This window comes from Mastomys coucha, unplaced genomic scaffold, assembly GCF_008632895.1.
Source record: "Mastomys coucha isolate ucsf_1 unplaced genomic scaffold, UCSF_Mcou_1 pScaffold21, whole genome shotgun sequence".
Taxonomy (NCBI): Eukaryota; Metazoa; Chordata; class Mammalia; order Rodentia; family Muridae; genus Mastomys; species Mastomys coucha.
Genome location: NW_022196904.1, coordinates 152,760,838 through 152,769,109, shown reverse-complemented (window position 1 = coordinate 152,769,109; position 8,272 = coordinate 152,760,838). Strand labels below are relative to the sequence as shown.

At 41.5% G+C, this 8,272-nt stretch overlaps 1 protein-coding gene across 1 annotated transcript in view; it reads left to right on the top strand.

Moving 5' to 3' along the window:
* The first annotated feature begins 5,663 nt into the window (after nucleotides 1–5,663).
* Nucleotides 5,664–8,272, top strand: part of Gda (guanine deaminase) — a 93,693-nt gene continuing 91,084 nt past the window's right edge. Inside the window, exon 1 of the mRNA XM_031389912.1 lies at nucleotides 5,664–5,728. The gene's annotated coding sequence lies outside the window, so the exon portion shown is untranslated. The remainder of the gene's footprint in view (nucleotides 5,729–8,272) is intronic.

Sequence of the window (8,272 nt, the reverse complement as noted above, 5' to 3'; positions counted from 1 at the left end):
TACTTCATAACTGTAAATTTGCCACTGTTAGGAATTGCAAGGTAAATATTTTTGGAGACAGAGGTTTGCTGAAAGGGTTGCAGCCCACAGGTCAAGAAATGTTGCTTTAAAACATCATGAAGGAGAGACTGTATGGGGCAGAGCTACTGACCTCATAGAAATTGAGAGGGTGGGGAGGGGAAAAGAAAGGGAGAGAAAAGAGGGAGGGAGGGAGGGAAGAAGGAAAGAAGGACAGAGAGAAAAAGAGAGAGAGAGAGAGAGAGAGAGAGATCCCTCAAACACATGCCCCCAGTGACTCCCAATCACCTATAAACCCATCAGTGGATTAGCTTCCCTCACTGAACTCCCTCATGATCCAATCATATCTCATTAGCTTCACTAGCTGAGGACCAAGTCTACAGCATGAGTATTTAGGTTGGGTACTTCATATGTAATAATGACATCCAGAACCACTCAAATTCACTTTATATTCCAAAAGTCACTCACACTCAAACTGGTACAATTTGGAATGTAGTTTTGAAATGCAGCTTTTAGCTCACAACAGGACACAAAGCAAAATTAAAACTAACAAGATAGATGGCCATCAGCTGAAGAGCAGAGTTCTTGGCCCTGGAAAACTGATAGCAGGCCATTTTCCAAGACGATGGCAGAAAGAATAACAATGGTGGATTGATTTTAAAATCCTTTATTTGAACATCTTCAACTCCATCATTCTCTAAGATGGCATGGTCCTTCTCAGAGCTCAAAGATTATTATTAAACCATTAGTAGTCCATAGCTGAGGATCTATAGCTCCGCGGCCCCTTGACAAAGCTTCCTCAGTATCGACATATGGACTGCTCCTTGTGACAGGACTGTTCTTCACCCCAGAGCATGCTTAGCAGCCCTCTGGCCTCTGTCCACCAGAAGAGCTAATCATAACTCCCACTTCTGACAATCAAAAATATTCCTAGACACTGTCAAGATTCGTCCGGGGAGCAAAGCAATCTCAATTGAAGTCACTACTTCAGATCTATCCCTGTCTATGCAACCACTCTCCTAAGATAAACAATCAATAAGGAATTTATTAAATATTTATATTTTAAGCATTATAGACTCAGCACAGTCCTTGGTGACTCTTTTTTTTTTTTAATTTATTGAGTATCTACAGCATGCCAAGCACTGCATTAAGTTCTGTTGTCAAAGGAGAAAAAGCCATTCAAGTACAGAGGATACCAGGATTGGAGTGAGGGATGGCTGGACAGAGGGGAAGGGACAAATCTTTCACACAGTTTCTTGTAGCTCCACATGTGCCCGTCCATTTTCAGCATTGTCTTGAGCCTTTTATGTTTGGAAACCACATCTTTTTGATTCCCAGAGTCTAGCAGACTGCCCAGAATACAGAAAAGTGTTTGCTGATGAAATCCATGAGAAGGTAAATGATGGGGAAATAACAGGAAGTGGAGTTGTCCACAACGACGACATAGACTGAACATACTCGGGGGAAAGTAGACTCTGTGTAGAGAAAGTTGTACTGCATCTTGTTTTATCTTTCTAGGAATTTGACCAAATATAGCTCCTATATGCATGCACCTTCATGCTAACACATACAAGCATATCTAGTCCTAGGGATCACACATAGCCCACTGTTCTTCTGTAAAACATGTTACCTTATGGTTAACAGGGAAATTTTCAATGGTGAGGAATGATGAAAGTAGAGGTTTTTGATGTGGCTCATTCACATCAGGCATCTGGTTAAATGCAAATCAGTTAAATGCAAACTTACTGGGTTTTATATGCAGTTTGAATAAAGTGAGAGAAAGAGATGAAGATTGTAAAAATTAATGATAGCTGTAAATTGACAAGTTGACATTTTTATACTATATGTTTTGGGGGGTTAAGAATTTCTCTATAGGCATATCTCAGTGGGGAACAATGCTGTTCTCGGAAGCCACAGGTTAGAGGGTGCTCACCACAAATGGGTCGTCTACATCATCTGTTCCCTCAAAGCTCAAGACCATCACAGAACAGATTGTCGCAGGAATGTAAAACCAGAGCATGGCAGGAAGGCTCTGAAATGCTGACCTCTGAACGTGATACATGGTTGCAAATATGAGTCCTCAGCAGCCCTGGTTACCTGCACAGAATTGAATTCATTAAAAACTCAAAACAAGGAAGACATAAAGTTATGTGTGAGGTGTGAAAGGGGATCTTAGTGGGACTTGACAAAAGGGTGTGGAGGGTATGACCAAGATCCATTACATATCTATCTATCTATCTATCTATCTATCTACCTGTCTATCTATCTATCTATCTATCTATCTATCTATCTATCTATCTATCTATCTCAGAGATTGAATAAAATATAAAAACAATAACAACAAAACAAAACAGAGAAAAGAAAATCACCACATTAAATTTCCCCGTTCACAGAAAGTACTTATGACCCAGAAATGTCAGGGTCTACATCTAAGCCATTGTAGACGAGTCTTATGGGTGGTTGTGAGCCACCATGTGGTTGCTGGGATTTGAACGCATGACCTTTGGAAGAGCAGTCAGTGCTCTTACCCACTGAGCCATCTCACCAGCCCCAACTGCGGACGAGTCTTTCAACCAAATCCATGTATTTGTGTCTGAGATACACACTGAGGGAAGTCTCTAAATGACCTTTAGGAGTCGTTTCATTCAATACTTTTAACTCTTCTGCAGGGACTTGCTCATAGTCGTTATTTGTTATGCAAAACATAGCACAGTGCATTATACTTTGTAGACTGAAAATTTGATATCCTGAGAAATAAGAAGTCTCATAATTATTTTTTGTGCTCTAAGTTTTCCATCATGCCTTATCAACATTTATGCTCATTTTATTTATACTGTGCCCAGGTCATTAAGCCAACAAGCATGAGCAGAGAACCTTGCCCCCGTCACACCCTAATAAACATTTGCTGCTTTTGGTAGCCATCATGCACTCACCTTCAGAACACATCTGGGGTAACACTCCCTTCTCGCTTTCAGCTCCTGTACCCCAACCTTGACTGAGAACTGGAACTTATAATCAGGTTACACTATCACTATTCATATTGGCCTGCTGATCAAAGACTTATTTTATTTTATTTTTTGGACTGAATATGTAGTCTGATTGAGGCTAGTAATGTGATGGCTAAAATAAATATCCACATGTAAAAGCACACACTCACGTACATGTATGCATGCATACACATATGCAAGCACTCCCTCACACATATGCAAATATATACACATATATGTACACATGAACACATATACATGTATGCATACATATACATCTGCAAATACCCCTTCCCACATATGCAAATATATATGTATATATATGTACAATATACTCTCTCTCACACATAAAACCTTGGGATTGTCAGAAGTCAGCTGCTTCATTTTTTTTCCCTTTACTTGTCTTGGATAGACTCTACAGTCTGGTGCTGAGGCTTCCATTTTGAATCTGTGAGGAAAAAAAGAGGTCAGAAAATGGTGGGAAGGAAATGAGAAGAGATGAAGGGAAAGAAGAGAGGCAAAGGGAACAGTGAATAGACAGGAAGAGGGATCAGAGAGGAGCGGCAGGGAGAGAGACAAGGACACAGAGAGAGACAGGGAGAAGGAGACCGCCAGAGTCCATGACAGACACAGAGAGCTGCAGATGTGGATTGGAGCTGCACCAGGACTGGGCAGCCAGCATGCATGGTTGGAGCTGCACCAGGACTGGGCAGCCAGCATGCATGGTTGGAGCTGCACCAGGACCGGGCAGCCAGCATGCATGGATGGAGCACTGGCTGTGGAGTCACTGTATTCCCATCTCCACGTGGTGTGCAGAGCTTGGGCTCATTTTCTGAGACTTTCAGTTTTGTAGGATTCCCCAGGCATAATGACACATTCCTACTTCACTAGCATATTGTAGTAGCATGTGCACTGTGGCTATTTAAATATTCCAGAGGGGATAGTGTACCCCTTGATTTGGAGTTTAGGGGTGGCTAAAACCACCATTAATTCACCTGCAATTTACTGAGTCTTTCTACTATCATGTGTCATTTCACACTTCTGAAAACTTACACCAAACTTAAAAAAGCAACAACTAAAATTTCCTTTCAGAAATATTTTCTCCCTTTCATTAAGGTTAGATTAATGACTTTGAAGCTTCGTGTGGAAGAATCATTTGTAAATGACACTAAAAACCAAACCTGTAGAAATAGCCCAAAAAAGAAATCTTGACATTCATTTATAGTCATTTGGATAAGTTTAATTTTATTTTTATTAAGAAATATTGTTAGAATTCCTCAGATCTTCTCTTTTTCTTTAACCAAAGCATCATGTTGTGGGTCTGTCTTTGTGTTCCTTATTCATTTCCTACCTTCCTATGCAGAGGGGGCACTGAATGAACAGTTTCTATTGTGACAGCAGTGTCTGGCTTTCTAGCTAGGCTGGGGGTTCAATTCAGTGTGATTTCTAAGAATGTGCAGTTCAAGGGGAGACTCCAAGGTCTGACACTATTACTAATGCTATGGTGTGCTTACAGACCGGAGCCTGGTATGGCTGCCCTCTGAGAGACCCAACCAGCAGCTGAAAGAGTCTGATGCGAATATTTACACCCAAACAATGAACAGAAGCTAGCGACCTCTGTGGCTGAATTAGGAAAGAGCTGGAAGAAGCTGAGGAGGAAGGCAATCCCATAGGAAGACCAGCAGTCTCAACTAACCTGGACCCCATATCTCTCAGACACTGAGCCACCAACCAGGCAGCATAGACTCACTGATATGAGACCCTCAACACATATACTGCCTGGTCTGGCCTTAATGAGAAAAGATGCACCTACTCTCAGAAAAACTTAAGGCCCCAGGGAGTGGGGAGGTCTGGTGGGAGGAGGGGACATCCTCTTGGAGATGGGGAGGAGGAATGGGATAAGGAACTGTAGGAGGGCAGACTGGGAGGGTGATAAAGACTGGACTGTAAAAAAAAAAGATTAAGGAACAACAACAACAATAATAATAATAATATAAAGAGTGTGAAGTTCAGATGCAAATATGAAGCAACTTGGCATGTTGACCATTACAGCTTGTCAGCTGGTTGAGGATCTTCCTCCTGTGGAATGACTGTTGTCTTGAACAGAATGACCTATGTGGCTGAGCTGGTCAATGCTTGAGTCTAACAGACCTCTCTTTGCTGTCTCAAAACTAAACCTGATGGCATTTGGGTCATGCTGAAGCTATTAGTAGTCAGTGTGACACATTGGCAGTGTATGCATTCTTCTATTTTAAGGCAGGAAGATCCACAATCAGCCCCCGCCGCCCAAATGTAAGAAACCATGCTTGTGGCTTCCCTAACCTACTTCAAAGTATATGGAACTCATGTCCAGAATGTTGCAGAGGATTATCCAATAAATTCAGATGTTCCCTAGAGCATTTCTAACATTTCACATGGCTTTAATAAAAACTTCCAACCAGTGATAGATTGTGAAAGTCAAATAAGATATTGGCTGTTCATATTGTCTGAAGTGATCACAAGAACTCAACAGGATACTGGACAGTTTATACCGGCCAGGGCTCTGACTGGGAAAAATCACTTATGTAACCAACGTTTTGAATGTCTATTTTGTTTTATGTTACCTTCTTTTAGACAACATGCTCTTGAAACACAATGTCTGTGCCACAAAAAAGGGAATGGGAGTTCCTGGAAGGGAAGAAGCATGTGGAGACAGTGGCAATGTGTGACTTCCAGTCTCGCAGGTACAGAGTTCATCTGCCTAGCACACCCATGACTTTTCCAAGTAGCACTGGCCAGTGGCTGAGCTGGAATGGGGATGCAATAGTACTATTTGTCATTTCCCCCTTGGTTTTAGAAACATTTCCTTGTTGGCGTTATTAAAACTTAGGCAAAATGTAGCCATTTCTATACATTAAATTGGTCTCCAAACTAGAAGTGGCTTTTCCTGGCCTTTCTCCCATTAACTTAAGCTGTTAAGCTTTCTCATCACAAGAAAACTGAGCAATGATGGTGAAAATGGAGAAGGGACATTTGGGTAATGGAATGGTAGGTGCTTTTATGCTTAGCTCTTTAAAAAATGAACAAACTCCGATTTGAGAAAGGTAACAAAGTAGGTCCTTAAAACATCAGACTTCTTTAAAATATTAAAAAGATATATAAAGATATATAGTCCATGCCTGCATTTCTGTCAATATGTCCCTTCAGCGCTAGTCTTAAGTGCCTGTTCATGTCATTTAGAATTTGGTGACATTTCCGAGGTTACACCATTCACCGGGCATACTGTGCTATGGTGACAGTAAGAAACCATTCATTTTCCTTGTGGAGCTGGCACAAGGAAGGACATTCAATACAGACAGGAAAATACCTGAGGCACACAGGTCGTAACCATAGCATGCTGCCCTGGGTAGGGAGGCTCAATAAATGCTTCCTGGACAACATGCTTAGGTATTTGTTTATTGTTGCACAAAAATCAGCAAGGTGCAGATTGGGCCACATCCCTGCTAGCAGTCTGTAAACAAGTGAGATACCGACATATCTACTGTCAGATAAAGTAATGGGGGAAGGGCTCAAGGGTCTTTTAAAAAAAATGGATAGGTAAACCCATGCTCCCATTTCAAAACTGGAAGATCGTGAGCATTTATGATTTGCTCCTCCTCAAAGCTTCCCACTCAGAAGAATACAGTTTTAAAAGGAATCCATTTATCCCACCTCAAATTTTTTGGTGTATCTTTTCTTTCCCCCTTAAAGCATAACGAGCTTGTCAGAGTTTCCATGGTGAACACAGGGCGCCATGGAAACTGATAGATTTAGCTACACTAAAAGAATAAATAAAATAGGCAGGCATTTACTTGACTGTGCGGTGACAACTCTCCTAGATGGGAGAGGAGAAGCAGCTGGCATTTAACCCACTTGCCCTGCTCAATCTGTGCTTCGGGAAACCATGAATTATTCTTACCGGACCCTGCTACTGACCTGTGCTGATTGGACAGCTCTTCTCCTCGAGACCCACTAGCCACATATTGCTTTTCTTCCAGCTGGTTAGCTGTGTGTCACCAGTAACTGTTAGAAATGTGGTATCGTGTGAAACCTGGAGATGATACAACATACGACAGTGACCAAGGAAACTTCTGCTGAACCTAATGTGCAATTCCCCCAGCTGACCATGGCAGGTCTGTGTGGGAGGAAAATCAGAGTCAAGAACTAGGTCTGTTCTGTGCTAACTAGCTAGGGAACTCCAGTTTCCTCTGTAAAATGTTTAACATAATTTTGTTATTTCACAGAGCTGTTGTGAGACCGAAGGGGGGATAGTAGAAGTCAAGCCTTTGCCAACATCAGGCACTAGCTAGCAAGAGCTAGCTGCAGGGATATCGGACAGCCAGCTGTCACAACTGATTATGCTTCAGTCTAGTACTTTGCCTTGACAGTTTGAAGGCTTAGAACAAACACACTTAAACCAAGCAGCATTTGAGAATTTGGGGAGGGGGCTCTTCTGGCTCCAAATAAATTAAGAATTTTGATCTTGAGAAATAAAGTATTTGAGTTTCTTATGTGTTTGAAAATACTATTATTATTATTATTATTATTATTATTATTATTATTATTATTATTGAAAAAAAGAATAAGTGAGATCCAGGTGTATCTTAAGTGGTAATCCTGATGAATTGCTCACTACTGGCCTGAACTTACTACTTTGCCTGTTAGCATTTAGTCACCACACTATGGGCAATAGAAGCATCTTTATAAATCCAATATCTGCATACTTAACCTTTTGAGCAGTTCATATTGACCGGGCACTATTTAAAGGAGATCAATGGAAAGGAAGGAAGGGAAGAGATATAGGCCTTGGTAAAACATAATCTTCTCAGAATATTGAGTAAAGAAACACCGCATCCCAGCGTAAGACTTAACATCTGAGAAAACAGAGATAAACAGATGCCCTGGGTGAGTGGAGTGGGGTGGATAAGTCCCTGCCAGCTTTTAAGGGTGTGGAGTCATGAGGCACTCAGGCAGGATGCCAGCTGGTAAAAGGGTGCAAAAAGCAGAGTAAATATGAGCAGGGCAGATTATGACCTGAGGTAGAAAGAAGGGAATGAGCCTGAAGAAGGGGCCAGTGGCTACCCAGGATTGTTCCCTGCCGATGCACAGGTTTTGTTTTCTGAAAGAACATGAGATGCGGAGCTGTCTTAGTTAGGTTTCTACTGCTGTAATAAAACACCATGACAAAAAGCAATTTGGGGAGTAAAAGGTTTATTTCAGTTTATGGTTTGACATCACAGTCCCTTATC